At 57.5% G+C, this 15,362-nt stretch overlaps 1 protein-coding gene across 13 annotated transcripts in view; it reads right to left on the bottom strand.

Annotated features, from left to right (window-relative positions):
• EPB41L1 (erythrocyte membrane protein band 4.1 like 1) overlaps positions 1 to 15,362 on the bottom strand; it is a 71,372-nt gene that overhangs the window by 32,565 nt on the left and 23,445 nt on the right. Inside the window, exon 1 of one of the 13 annotated variants that reach the window (XM_049816196.1) lies at positions 5,873 to 7,483. The exons of 11 other annotated variants lie outside the window; for them this stretch is intronic. The gene's annotated coding sequence lies outside the window, so the exon portion shown is untranslated. Of the gene's footprint in view, positions 1 to 5,872; positions 7,484 to 15,362 lie in introns of those variants that run through there. One more of the 13 variants, XM_049816197.1, reaches the window with a different exon arrangement.

The following is a 15,362-nucleotide window of genomic DNA, read 5'->3' as shown; positions in this document are numbered from 1 at the left end:
TTTATGCAAATGCAACGTGGGGCTGGTAAGAGCTCCTGGGACAGCCCATACATGCACAGGTCATCGAGCACCCTTTGTGACCATCACCAATCCACCACTTGGGCTGCCCACCAGCTCCCCATTGCTGGGCTCCCCAGGCCACATCCAGCCGTGCAGGACCAGCTGGGTTTGCCACCACCAGAGTGCCTGAGGGCTGTGGCTGTGGCTGGATGAGCTGGCTCAGTCAACAGCATCTGCCCATACGGTCACATCACCTACCTTGCCCACAAAGCAGCCACACGAGCAGCCCCGAGTAATGCCTGCAGCACCAGAAAAACTGCACTTTTTTGGAGTGTGGAAGCCCATATGGGATATTTCTGATCTCTGTTTCTGGAATGATAGCCCGCGTGGCACGGGCAGGGAGCCAGCTTCTCCCTGAGCTGCCAAACCCCAGGCTTTGCCCCAGCCCTAGCAGCACTAATGCAAGGATGAGGTCCCAGCACAACTCCAGGCCATGCACCTGGCCACCCTGGGGCTGGAGGAGTTGCTTGGTGACATGACATCCCACCACCATCACCTCCTCTAAGTCCCAACTAACTAAAATGCTGTTCTAGCAGGTATGGGAAAGCAAGAGCCCAGTCAGGACCATGACCTATGGCAGGCAGGGAAAGAGCACTTTTAGAATCACAGAATGGTTTAGATTGGAAGGGACCTTCAAAAACCATCTAGTCCAACGCCCCTGCCATGGGCAGTTACAGTTTCCACTAGACCAGGTTGCTCAAAGCCCCATCCAACCTGACTTAGAACACTTCCAGGGATGGGGCATCCACAGCTTCTCCAGGTAACCTGGTCCAGTGTCTTGCCACTCTCATCGTAAAATATTTCTTCCTTACGTCCAGTCTAATCCTACCTTCTTTCAGTTTAAAACCATTGCCCCTTGTCTTGTCACTACAGGCCCTGGTAAAAAGTTTCTCTATGTCTTTCTTTAAGCCCCCTTTATACAATGAAAGGCCGCAGTAAGGTCTCCTCAGAGCCTTTTCTTCTCCAGGCTGAACAACCCCAGCCCTCTCAGCCTCTCTCCATAGCAGAGGTGTTCCATCCCTCTGACCATTTCCACGGCCTCCTCTAGACCCACTCAAGCAGGTCTGTGTCTTTCTTATGCTGGGGACCCCAGAGCTGGACAGAGTACTCCAGAGGATCTCACCAGAGCGGAGTAGAGGGGCAGAATCCCCTCCCTCGACCTGCTGGCCATGCTGCCTGTGATGCCACCCAGGATACAGTTGGCTTTCTGGGCTGCGAGTGCACATTGCTGGCTCACGTCCAATCTGTCACCCACCATTATACCCAAGTCCTTCTCCGCAGGGCTGCTCTCAACCCATCCAGCCCCCAGTCTCTGCTGGTACTGGGGACTGCCCCGACCCAGGTGCAGGACCTTGCATGTGCCCTTGTTGAACTTCATGAGCTTCACACGGGCCCACTTCTCCACCCCGCCAAGTCCCTCTGGATGGCATCCCGTCCCCCTGGTGAATCAAATGTGCCCTCAGCTTGGTGTCATCTGCAAACTTGCTGACTTCCTTTTACAAAGAAAACACATCTCACACCATAGCTCAGGTCCCACCTCTGCCTTTCAGATGTCCTCAGCACAACAGGGAGATGTGAAACCTTACCCAGAGAAACTGCTAAAACTGGCTCCCAGGGGTGGGAGAGGACAGACAGGAGGCAAGGGAAGGGATGGACAGAGAAGACAGAGCGAGTCAGCCTGTGCCTCCCGTAGGGCAGTGACACTGCTGCTGGCCATGCTGGCCGAGCAAGTGCTGTGCGGTCACTGCAGAAGGACTTGGTTCACACCAAAAGAGCCAGGATTTCAGCCCCCTGCCCCAGGGGCAAGCTCTCCCAGCCAGAACAGGCAGGACAACTGCCACTGGCCCCTAAGAAACATCAGCTCAGCTTCTCCTAACAGACCCCAATGTTCAGCCAAGGGCACAAGAAGATTTCAAAAGTCACCAGTGGGGGGGGGTTTCACAGAGGAAACAGGGCTGCTGTTTTTCCACTGCAAATTCAAGCAGTTGCATGCTCCCAGCTCCAATCCCTGTGTGGATCATTCCCAACCACTTCCATTTGGATCTCAGCGTATGAATTTTTTAATTGATGTGAAATCTCTAAAATGACAACCATCACTTTGGGCCAAAAAACACGTCGAGTTTTTCACTCAAGGTTTCTAAACTTTCTTCCAAACTACTTCCCTGCACTGGGAAGCACTGATCCCTGAGGAAGTGATGGGGGTTGTTTAAGGGTGGCAGGCTGGGAATTCATCCCACCTCTCCCAGCCAGCCCTACTTTTGCATATTAAGCTCCGGTTCAAACCTTCTGACGTTGGGCAGGGAACCTGATCCAGGGACAATAACTTTGAGCTGAAGCAGGTGAGAGCATGACACAGGAGTGCCAGAGTGGCAGATCCCCAGCAAAGGGGTCTGGCAAGCCCCCAGGGACCATCTCCCTGCTCCCATCATGGCCTGGCTTCTCCTGCCACCCTTATTTGGGATCCTGGCCACGGCCCCCTTTCCCTGGTCCAAGCACGACTTGGCCCAGCCACACGCTCTCCCTCCTGCCCCACCTGCTGCAGGTGCCAACGGGCTCCGCAGCAGCGCCTGTCCCCATGCCTCAGCAGGGAGACGAGGCTCAGCACAGGCTCAGAAGAAACACGAGCACCAACAGGCCCCGTCCCAGCAAGGGCCCATTGACCCCAGCCCTGTGGCATTGCTCCTGCCCCACCAGCGTGGAACACAGAGGAGGGAGGAATGAGCCCCTCCACGCTCCCAGGGCAGGACAGGCTTGGGGAGGAGCAGGAAGCCCCTCAGTCTCTTGGCTTGCAGCCATGCTGGGAAGGCTCTGGTCACCCGCATGGGGCTGCAAACTCATTGCCGGGGTAAAAGGGTCCAGGAGAAGCCGTGAGGTAGATGGGGCTGGCAGGGAAGGCAGTGACCCTGGGGGCACAGCACCACTGCAGCTGAGCCCCACAGATGTGCACAGTCCCGGACAGGCAGCACAGGTTGGGGGGGCCATGCTGGCACCGCCATGCTCCTGGGCACAGCCACAATGGCTGCATTCAGGAGCCGGTGGGGCATTGGTGACACATCCACATGGGCAGTGCTGCTGCCTGGGGTTCCCTGCCCACCCTCTGCCTGCCCACGGTGGAGCAGAGCAGAAAGGCTGGGAGCATGGAGCCAGGGCTGCCTGCAGCACTACCACTCACCCCAACACTGCTTGCAGCAGCGCAGGCAGGGAGACCAGGCAAGGCTCAGGGCTGGCTGGGCACCAAGGGTCAGTGTCAGCCTCAGCCTGGCAGCACCAAGCCCCTGGGGACGTCAGCACCCAGCCCCCAGGGCTCAGGCCAGCAGTGGGATGCTGCCACCCCCCCTGCAGCCTGGTCACCTGCACCCAGGGCTGCTGCAGGCCCGGCCATGGGAGAAGGACACTGAGGCCGGCATAACTGCCAGTACCCCGACCGTTCCCTCTGCCAGGTTGGGCGTGCTCAGCACCCTGGGGGCACCTGCAGGACGCCATAGGGACCTGAGCAGCACTCGTGAGGCAGCCAGTGTGACCTGTCCCAGCCCCTTCTACCCCCTGGGGAGCTAGATTTCTTCCCCGTGGACTTTCCTAGAGTGCTCAAGTGCTTCAAAAGCAGATGATGTTTATTATGGGAGCATCTCTGTGCCTTAAGCAGGAACTACCCCTGATTTAAAAGCAGAAAGCACACTTTCAGACAGCGAGCCAGTCGTAGAGAGCGCTTGCCATCACACAGCACTTTCTGGATGCAAAACTCACCTCCTGCTGCCCCATGTCACAGGACAGCCCCCCAGGAGACCCCGATGTGGGGGGCCACAGGTCAAGAAGGGACATGGGTCCCAGCATGCAGCCAAAGGGACAATTTAACAGACATATTTGCCATCATAAACCTTTAGAAGTTTAGACCACAACTGCAGCAAACTTGATTGAGACCACTCAAAATGCTGTCCCAAATGATTTAATTTGTTTCTAAATATTACCCACAGCAGGAGCAGGACCCAATCCTGCAGGGCAGGCAGGCTCCCCGGGCAGTCCCAGCCATTCCCAGCACCTAGCCTTGCTCATGCATGTTCCCTCAGGAGCAAAGGCAGGGCCAGAGCAGCTCCCGTGCTGAGGATGGCAGCTGCCCGGGCAGCGGCTGGCAGAGGCAGGAGACAGCGGGCACCATCTCCCCAGACCCTTGCTCTGTGCAGGGTACTGGCTGAAGGACTCCTCTGCACCCATGGTCCCTGGTGCCACATGCCAAGTACAACCCTGGTTCTCAGCAAGGGCTGGCTTGCTTCTGCTGCAGCATCCCCCAAAATGGACTGGGGGATATGCTCCTGAGGGCAGACATCAGGTGAAATGGCTGGAGCCAGTTGGAGCTCCAGGCTACTGAAACAGGCACATGGGAACCGCAACTGCAAAGAAAGCCTTAGTAGAGTCAGAGGTAGAGCTGCTTGTCATGCCTGTAATCTCCTCCCATCATCTCCCTGCCTGCTCCTCCTTCCCTTGGTGTTTTCCTCTCCCCCCCCCCCCCCCCCCCCCCCTTCAAGCTGGAGTGTGGATTCACAGCTTTCCCAGACGCTCTGCCCCCGCACTTCCCTAGCATATCCCGGCTCCAGCCTCCGCAGTGCTACCCTCCCAGAGCCTTTCCTTCCCTGCCACCTCCAAACAGGCTTTCACTCAAGCCTGCTTCCCTCTTCCCCCTGCCCATTCACTCCCTGCTGCTAGGCTGATTTTCAAGGCTGAGCATCCCCCTTTGCTCCTGGGCCCTGCTCTCCCCTCCTCGCTCCCTGCTGAGGGCATCATCCATCCATGATGCTTTACTTCTGAAGCATCACGGACGTGGACAGGCATGAGTCTCTGTGCAAAGCCCCATGCTGAGCGCCTGAACAGGTCTCCACGGGCTCCAGTGCAACAGGGGTGCACAGAGCTAGGTAACAACCAAGCACAGTCCTCCCTTGCAGCTGCATTTGGCAGCTGCTGAGGGCCCAGTGGGGCTGATCCTGCCAGCAAAGCCCACTGCCATGCTGCAGGACAGACGGCTGCCACAGAGGCAGCTGGACACGAGGAGCAAGCTGGGCACAGGGAGCACCCTGTGGGGGTGGTAGTGGCCGCGTGACACCGGGCAGGGGGTCCAAGTACTTGCCAGCCCCCAGGAACAACAGAGGAGCTCACCAGGGCTGCGGTACCCAGCACCCCTGCTGTGGGGCAGAGGCCGAGCAGGCAGGGGACAGGCAGGGGACAGGCAGGATGAGAGCACAAGCAGCATAGGCAGGGCCTTGCAGCCATCCCGGAAACATGAGAGGACCCCCAGCAAGGACTCCTGGGTATCTTCCAGGAACACATAAAGTGAACAAGGAATGCAGTCTCCAAAGCCCTGGCAACATGCAGCACCCCTGAGCCCCACTGTCACCCAGCTCTCACCCCCTGGCAGTGGGGGACATGCAAATCCCCAAACTGTTCTGCAGTGCAGTGGGCAGCCCAGAGAGCTCTCCTGGGCTGCTCTGCAGCAAGGCCAAAAAATCATATGAGCTTCCCTGTTTATGGTGAAGGGGGGGTGTGTGTCAGAAATGCAGGGTACACCCAGCTTCTGGAGACGGCACACCACTCCTCCTCATGCATGACTGGCAGGGGCAGAGATCTGCAATTCCCCAAACCGTTCCCTAGCTGGAAAAGTGCTCTGTCCCCCCAACCCGGGCTCCAGGACCCGCATCCCACCCAGGCTAGCGCTCCCCATGCTGGGCACCCGCTGCCGGCTAAAGCCCAGAGTGTCCCACAGGCAGCCAGCAGCACCGCAGAGCATCCAGCGTAGTTGCCTTCTCCACAGCAGGGCCAGCCCTACCTTGCTGCCAGCTCCCCATGCTTCCAGCACAGCTTGTCACTGCCAGGCTACCGCTGCGTCCGAGGCAGTGCTTTCTGCAGAGCCGCCTCTTCCCCAACCCCAACACCCCCGCACAGTGATTGATGTGTACCGCAGCCGCAGCCGAGCTGGCAACTGGGCTGCCTTCCCATCCCACCATCGGGCTCCTGCCTCACCAGGAGCTCTGTGCCCACACCACAGCCCCTTGGTGTGGCGGGAGGGTTCCATGTAGATGCTGGTGCCAGCCCCATCCGCCGCACTTGCCTGCAAACACCTGACTCATCCCAGGCCAGGGACCAGAGAGCCGGCGCAGGCTGCAATCCTGCCAGGATCCTTCACCGTGCAGAGAGCTCAGCTCCTGCACTGGCTGCTCAGCAAGGAGCTGGACCCACTATACATCTTCATCCCAAGTTAATCTGGCACTTTCCTGCATCACCAGCCCCGTCTCTTACATAGGTCCTAAGGCAGCAAACACCTGCACTGCCTCCAAAACACATACCCAAGCACCCCACTTGCACTAGTCAGCTTGGAGTTGTACCAGCAGCGAGAGCTGAACAGAAGCTCCTTCATCGCGCTTGTTCACAGTGAAGTGCAGAGCGTGACATGCAGCACATCCCTGCCTGCAGGGCACGTGGCTCCTTGTGCCCCCCCTTGTCCCCTGGAAGGGACAACGCCACAGAGCAAACACCAGGGTTAGGTACCGCACCACAGAGGTGCCTTGTATCCCCGTAATGCAACAGCACGTAGAGCCCATAAAGCACAGTGCTGACACCGCCGCAGCAGAGGGACGGATCCTGCCTTCAGTGAGCAGTGGGAAACCCCAGAGCACAGACAGGGGCACTGCCACAGCAGCTGCAGGATGGCAGTGGGTGCTGCTGCAGCGGGCAGTGGCGGCCCAGGGGTGGGCCAGCAGGGCTGGCTGTGGCTGGGCAGGCAGCCTGCAGACAGGGACCAGGTAAAATTTACCAGGTGTAGGCAGCCTGCTGGGAGGAGCAGTGCTCAGGTAGCACCCACAGGTTTGGACACATGCTGATGAAAACTGCAGAGTGCGCCAAGCCATCAGGAGCCCCAGGGGAAGAAGCACAAGCCAGGCAAAGTCTGGGACTTGCTGGCAGACCCCCAGCAGGCTCCTGCTAGCAGGGTGCAGGCACCCACCTGCATGGTCCAGCCACGCAGAGCCTGACTGTGCTGGATGCGGAGGGAGAAAACCCCGCTCAGCCCTAACTGCCCAGTCACTCACCAGTATGAGTTCTCCAAATGGTACCCATGGGTTGGGATGCTCATGGACCATCCCCTCCACCCATGAACATCAGCCCTGGGGGAACCAGCAGGGCAGGAACCAGGTTGCAGCCCTGACACCCCTCCCCATGAGTCCCCTGCAGAGCCAGGCACCGCTCAGGCAGGCTGGCACGTGCCATGCTGGCAGATGGCAAGCTCGGCCTCACACAGGGACTCCTGAGCCGCTGGAACGGGACAGCCCAGGGTAGGGGGAGTCTCGTTTGAGCTAAACACAGAAGCCTGCGGCAAGGGAGGACCAGTCATTCCATGCTTCCCAGAAAGCCCCCCCCCCCCCTCCGAAATCCTTGCCCAGTCTGTTTGCACCCTAACCCGACACACCAACCTTGGCAGCGCAATCTCCTCGAGTTTAGCCAGGCTGGGGACCAGTCGGGCTTACCAATTCCCTGGCTCCTGGTGGGGTGGCAGTGCAGGCACGGGCCCCCACAGCTCCCATGGGAGCAGCACCCAGGCAGCCCCATGCATAAGGGGGCCTTAGCATCCTCAATGGCATTTCCAGCCATGAACCCCCGCCTCACCCTCACCCCAGGGCGTTGCAGCCACCAGTTCTTGGCTGCTCTGCACCCCTCCCACTGTGGTCAGGGCTGGCATCACCAATCTCCAAGCACCCACAACTGTAAAAACTCCTTATCCTGAGCAGCCGCACGAACAAGGAGGAGGAGACACAGAAAGTAGAGAGAAGAGTCAGCCCAGAGCCAAGAGAGGAGATGAAACACAGACAGGAAAAGGAGGGGGAAAGGGAGAGACAGATGGGACACGTGATAGGAAAGACCTAATTTATCATGTTGTGCACAACCTCCCTGCTCAGCCAAACTCCCGGCCCTGGGGAATGCTGGCTGAAGCAGGAGGGAGGCAGCAGGAGCTGCGGCTGTCCTGTGCCTGCTTGCCCCGGGTCACGCCAGCCTGGGGGCAATGACCATGAGACATCATCCCCCCTCTCTGATCAGTGCTGAACCCCAGGAAACATCCCTGTGCTGGCTCCATAAGGTAGCCTAGGGAAAACAAGAGTAGAAAAGATCTTCCCTCCATCCCTGGCAAGAAGCAATGATGCACCCAGCCAGAGGCGCTCGGGTCCCAGGGTGCCAGGCTGGAAGGGACTCGGTGCGCCCGCTACCCACTAATAGGGATGGAGATTCCTGTGGAAATGCTCTTCTCCCTGGCTCCAAAATCTGCCACCAGTGAGATCCACAGGGTGCACAAGGCATTGGGGAGACCTGAACAGCAACGAGTTTCAAACAGGGTCCTGCTGGCCTCTTGGTCCCTGTGGCATGGGTGCCTGCACTTCACCCCATTGAGGACCCCACTGTGCTCTTCTGAACCCCTTGCGCATTGCCCCTCTAGAGGCCACCATGCTGTGCTCGAGGACTGAATCACAGAATCACAGGCTGGTTGAAGTTGGAGGCACCTCTGGAGGTCACCTTGTTCAACCCCCTGCTCCATCTGGGCCACCCAGAGCCAGCTGCCCAGAACCGCGTCCAGGCGGCTTTTGAGTATGTCCATGGATGGAGATTCCACCACCTCCCTGGGCAACCTGTGCCAGCGCTCAGCCACCCTCACAGTGAAAAAGTGTTTCCTGATGTTCAGAAGGACCCTCCTGTGTTCCAGTTTGTGCCTGTGGCCTCTGGTCCTGTCCCTGGGCACCACTGAGAAGAGCCTGGCTCTGTCCTCTTGGCAGGAAGCCCTGGCAGCGGCCAAGGATGGCACATGCTGCTGGAAGCAGGGGGAAGTTGCCCCATGGATGAGCTCCCCCACTTTTCACTCTAAGGAGAGGCAAACGAATCCCACAGGCTGGCACAGGCCAACCCACGTAGCACATTTTTCCCTTTAAAAGTGAGGGGATCACAGAGTCCCAGCAGAGCCCAAGAGACCTCCATGGGCATTTCAGCAAAGGATTTGGGCCAGCAGAAAGATGTCAGCTGCAGTACCACCCCAAAGAAGAGCACCCCTAACTACTCAGTGCCACAGGGGATGGCAGGCACACAGCTAATGCCCGAGTTGTCCCACGGAGATGTGACTCATGGGCTGGGCCTGATCCTGCACCTCCTCACCCACCAAAAAAACCACACCAAGATCCCTCCTGGGGGAGGGAGAAGCTTGGGCACCCACCCACACCAGAGGTGCCCATCCTCCAAGCAAGCACTGAGCCATGCCACTGAGCCAAGCTCCTGCAAAGGTGGTGGTTGCTGGCGAGTCCCTCCTTGCTCCCACCACTCCTGCTGACCCCATGACACAGTCTCCTCAAGTCCTTGCAATCCCACCCAGCACAGAAGGCAACCATTTGCATTCTGCACTGCCACAGGCTCCACAGGCTGGGAGCTCGCCCAGCTGCCGGCAAGGGAAACTGAGGCACACGGGGCTTGGTCACACAGCAGCCACGGCAATGCTCTCTCCCTGCCTCCCACCCTGGTGGGGGATGTAGGCATTTGGGATGGACCTCATCCTGCAACCGTTCCCCTGCCCAGAGCCTGCACCCAGCTGCCAACTCAGGCCTGTCACCCCTCTGAGAGGGGCAGGGAGGGGTAGGCATAGGAGAAAACATGACATTAATCCTCAGAGTGCTTTAAATCTAAGCAAGGGCTAATCATTACTTGTAACCTCCAGATATCACGGGCACCCAGAGGCACCCTGCGGCTGCTCACCCTGTACAGGGACACCGCGCCTGTGCCTGCCCCTGCTGCCCTGCACAGCCTGAGCAGGAGGGAGGATTTGGGGGAGGGTCAGGGGATGCAGCACAGCACGTCTGGTCCATGCCCAAAACAGTCTTTTCCTGAAACACCCCACTTGAACCACTTGTCCCTGTCACCACCTGTTCAGCTCTGTCCTTGCATTAGCAAAAAAGAGTTTGGCACCTACCTTGGAGGTTCACACAGGCTGAAGCAAGTGCTGAAGGAGCTGTTATTAGAATATTTGTGGGATTTAACCCAATTCCCCTACTTTCGGGATGCCTGGCTCATACCTTCTGAATGCCTAAAGACACGAGCGCAGGCTTCACTCTGGTTTCTTCACATCCAATCCTCTCCAACCATGAGAAATATACGTCCAGGAGAGGGGAGCAACGACACCCCAGTGGCTGTGCAGCCATGAGCCAAATCCCCACTGGTGACAACAGATTGAAGCAGGATCAGAACCCCAAGAAACCCCAGAGCATCACCAAATAAGACTAAATAACAAGAGCACGCGCAGCACGGCCTCTTTGCCCATCTCGGGGTTCAGCATTCTGCTAACGTGCCAGGTCAGGGGCACTGACCCACTGGACAAGGCCAGCTCTGCTGGGGCAGGGCAAGCAGCCAGGGCAGGAGCAAACTGGGGAGCAGCCTGTGTGCTGGTGAAGACTCGCAGCTCCAACAAGGAACGGAAGGGCAGAAAAGGAGGAACCATCTCCTATGCACAGAAATATCCCCCCACCCCAGTCCCCATGGTGCAGCAGCTTCCCAGGCTGCTGCGGAGAAGGACCCACACCCTCTGCAGGTGCCCAGGCATAGGAGAAAAGAGCTTTTTAGCTTCTTCCAAGGCAAGGACAGCTCCGAGGCCTCAGAGTTGTTCAAGATAAGAGACAAATGTTTCAAAGGCCGGAAGGGACAGGAAGAGGGATAACAGAGGGTGGGGAGAAGAAAAAGCAAGCTGGCTTGGAGCTGCAGTGGGCTGGGGACCAGCCCACAGGCTTTCTTCATCGGCTCTAACCTTCCCCATAAAGGACACCACAGGACACAGCAGGGACTTGGCCCATGCGGGCAGATTTGGGGCTACTGCGAAGAAAAAAATGGTACTAAGGAGAAAGTACCTCGGTCCTGCCCCAGGAGCGCAACTGCACTGCGGGGCGCAGACCACCCCGACCCAGACCTCCCACTAGTGCTGCCTGCACCGGGGTCCTGCCGCCTCCTGCCACCGCAGGGGGCAGGACACACAGCGCTGTGCCCCTGGGTCCCACAGGACAGAGTGGTGCCCTGCTTGTCGGGGAGGGCTCCAGGGGCCTCCCACACTGGACAGGCTCACTCCCACCTATCCTCACATTTTCCAGTTTGTCTAGGACAGTGCCCCAGTGCCTGAGGTCCCCAAAGACCCCCCGGGCACCCCCAGACCTGATGCAAAGCTCGCCAGGAGATGTGCTGGCCAGATCTGGGGCTGTGGCAGGCATCCATTGGGGGGAGTACCCCACTTCACCAGACCATAGGGTAAGCCTCAAGGGCAAGGAGGAAAGGGGTCCCCAGCCCTCCCCACCTACCCTGGAGGAGACAGGGAGGGGACAGGCCATGCCACCAAGCCTGGAGGAACAGGAGCAGAGCTGCCTCAGCCCCTGTGCTGCCCCATGCCCACCTTCATGCCCCACGTGCTCCAGGCCCCCCTCTCCTCTCCCATCGGCTCCCCATCAGGTCGCATCCCCCAGGAGCTGGGATGCTGTCTCCCCCCAGCCCTGCCCTGGCTTTGCTGCGGCACAACACAAGAAGTGCCCACACACCAGACAACCAGTTCTCGGGAATGGATTTACTCCGATCCCCTCCTGCTTAATATCCTTTATCCGAACCCTGTTTGTCTTTCAGCAGCAATTAGCTCTGCCCAGGCTGCTTTCCCTGCCTGTTTTATATTCAGAATGTATATATAATGTATGTACTATATACATTAATGCAGCACCATCACTTCAGAAGGTCCAAGTCCCAAAGCCACCATGATGCCGGTCCCCAGCCGTGCCTGCAGCGACCGGTACTGCAGTGCCCGATCCTACACCCGGGTCCTAAAATATACGTACGGCATAGCTGGATTCCAGCTGCTGCAGGGAAAACTGTAACTTGGAAATTTCCATGCTCTGAAGCATTTCACAGATACGCAAAAGGACCAACAAGGTGTCAAGAAGCTTGAACAAGTCACAGGGCTGAGCAGGAGCCAGAAATAGCAACCAGAAACCTGCGTTACATGTGCCAGGAAGGACCACAGCATGGGCAGACAGACACCCCCCCATCAGGCTGCCCTGTCGCAGAAAACAACCTTCAAATTATTACCTCAGTGGAGATGGACGGCAAGAGGTTCATGGCCTTGAACAACCTTTCTTACCTGACTCTGACTCTACTTTGCTAAGAAATTACTTCACTAGTCTCACTTCAATACCTATTTGCAAGCAACAGCATTTGTATCCCTGCAGAGCTGGGGAGAATCTGTCTCGTGGCACCCAAGCGCCTAGACACTACGGACACCCAAACTGGGGACAAACAGAAAACTCCTCAATGACTTGCAAAATGCAACCAAAAAAACCACTGTCATCAGGCTTCAGCTTGCTGCAAGGCACCTAGTCTACAAAAATCCTTCAGAAGGAAATCAGAGGCTGGAAAGCACCAACCGGGACATGCATGCACTGAGGACACAGTACTTCAGTCTCCGACCCAGCTGTGAGCTACAGCACCCGGGATGGGGCCCAGCCTCCCGAGAGGATTACACCTGTGGGCAGTTCTGACCATTTACGTCTCAGGTTGAGGGTATCTGAGCCCAGAAAAGACATGGAAAGATGCCCAAATAATATTTTTGAAGCATAACAACAGTACTTGTCCATCATCCTCGAGATGGTTCAGAATAGCTCAATGGATATACAGTTGTGCCAGATGTGCTGGGGGTAACCTGCCTCCCACCAGGAAAAGGGAGGCAGGTGACCCCCACTTCTAACCTGAATTACAGAAACACCTGCTCAGCAAGGAGCCCCACAGCACAGTTTACAGGGACCAGAGATGCCTCCCCATGCACACACGGGGAAGAGGGAGGTTGTCTCATCCTCCCCGCCGGCTGCCTGTGACCGAAGCAGCATCCCAGGACGTCCAGCCAAGCAGGTGACTGTGCTCTTGGTTTGGGAAAATGATGGTTGGATGCCACCACGAATTCACCAAGGTGCCAGGGCACCAAACTCTGTGCCACGGCTGCTGCCAGGGAAGGGACCGAAAGGTGGAGCTCCCTTTGCAGGCAGAGCACATCTCTCTCCAGCTTGGTGCTGGCGTACCTCACAGCCAGGCTTGGGAAATGCTGATAAGATGAGGGAAAAACATCTTCTCTCCCTCCTCTTGCGCGTCTCTCCTTCCAGACAATTAATTTCAGCCCTGCACCAGCCCGTGGCTGTCTTGCAGCACTGCTGTGAATCATCGGTAGTGAAACGCTGACTCACAGAGGTGAGGCTCTGGATGCGGCTGACGTGGGAGCCCTGGTCCCTGCAGCCTCCTGCAAGTGAGCTCCCAACAACCCTCCTTCAGGTCCCCACACTGCCTCTGCGAGCCCCAGGGAGGCCACAGCAGCCCTCCACTGCAGCAGGGAGATGATGCTTCAAGAGGTCATTTAATCCCACTTAGCTCAACACAGGGAGCAGCTCCATCCATACCAGCCCGACAAGCCTTTAATAGTCTTCCTGCGGTGGAAACTCCTCTCCCTGCATCACCACCCGTGCCAGGGCTTTATCCTCATCACATTAGCGAGGGATTCTCCAGCATCTCACCAAACCTCCTTCCCTGTAGTATTGGGCTGTGGTTGTCCCTGTCCCAGAACTCCTTCTGCCCTTCCACTATTTCAAGTTCTGTGTCTCCCCACCATCCCCAGGTCACCACGACTCCTCCATGGGAACAGCCCCGCAAAGAGCCGGTGCTAGCAGCAGCTCAGCCCTGCACAGAGGAGAAGGCAACACCCACAGTAGCTCACTCAGCCCAGGGACAGCAACCCCCTGCGGCCACCGTTCAACCAGCAGGACCTGTGTCCACCCAGACGGGAAAGTGCATTCTCAGGTCCATCAGGTTCCAGCCTTGGTTCTTCCCAGACATGATGTGGAGGCCCTCAGAGAGCAACAGGTCTACAGAGCCACTAAACCAAGGCAAAGACAGCTGCCCAGGGAGGTCCCTGCAGGACCAGCCCCAGGAGCTCCTCTCTGCTCAACCCTGAAAGAGCAGAAAACAGCTGGCAGAGGCATGGGCAGTTGGGCACCGAGTGCTGCTGGGTCCAAACCAAAAGTATTCTGTTCCTCCTCCTGCCATAAGGGTCTTGACTGTGCCATAAGGGTCTAGTCCACATGCCCTTGCTGCCTGTAGCTGGATGGACCTTGGGGTTCATCTTGTCTGCCTGGCTCCTGCAGATCCCTATTAGCCAAGACAGCAAGGCTTTGCATTTGCAGCACTGAGATTTGCTGTCTGGTGCGTAACCACAGCTTTCCAAGACTCCTCATGCCCACATACTTGTCTCAAGGCCCTTCTCTACATTCCCTCCTCATGTCCTGCTATTTTCTCTCTATTCCTCAGACTGGTCACACAGATGGATGTTTTAGCATCCAAGTCTTTTTCCAGACAACCACAATCTCTTCTGATGTTCTCCATTTACAGTAAAGCAGTTCCCCCTTCACCTCACACCAAAGGCATCCTCCATTTCCCAATGACCTGGCTCCTCTGCCCAGCAAGCACTTAAACACGCACACAACCAGCAGGACTAAAGCAGAAGAGCACGGGCACCACATTCCATGGTCACTGGGAGAAGCTTTGCTGCTCACCCATTCCCTGCCACTACCACCCACCTCATCCAGTCCTCCCTGCAACCATGAGGTGCTTGCAGGCATTGTCACTCCATCCACCCATGAGCCTTGCACCACACATCCATCCACATCACTGCATACACGTGTAGTCTCACAGCCACATTGCCCATAACTCACCCTTTTCCCATCACCTCCGAGCCTGCTCCCTCCCACCCACCTGCTGCGAGCATTTGAAAAGAAAATGTCAGGCCAACACAGCATGATGTTCTCCTGCCCAGCAGGATGGCGTGAGCTCAAGTAGGTCACACTAGGAGCATGAAGGACAGTGTGAGCGTTCCCTCTTCACCAGACACCTTTCCTGCCAGCTTGTGAGCAGACCTCATGCTGGCCCAGCTGAGATCTGCTGCCTTGTCCTGCTAACAGACCAAGGCTGGCCCAGCACACAACAGCACAGCATCAGGGGGACCCAGTCCTGCCACAGCTCCTGCCTTCGGGTAGGGAAGATCCATGAGGTTTGAACCTGCTAGTGGAGACCACCACCAACTAACCACAAGAGGCTGATTCCAGTGAAACTGCAGGGACACATCAGCTCCTGTTCCTCCAGCAGAGATGACAAGTCTAGCTCAGAGCCTGCCTGGCAATGGAGGGCAGGAAGGTCTCATCAAGGCTGTCTGGACCAGTCCCTTCCTGGAGACA

Source organism: Accipiter gentilis, chromosome 14 (assembly GCF_929443795.1).
Source record: "Accipiter gentilis chromosome 14, bAccGen1.1, whole genome shotgun sequence".
Lineage (NCBI taxonomy): Eukaryota > Metazoa > Chordata > Aves > Accipitriformes > Accipitridae > Astur > Astur gentilis.
This window is presented reverse-complemented; position numbering and strand designations above follow the sequence as displayed.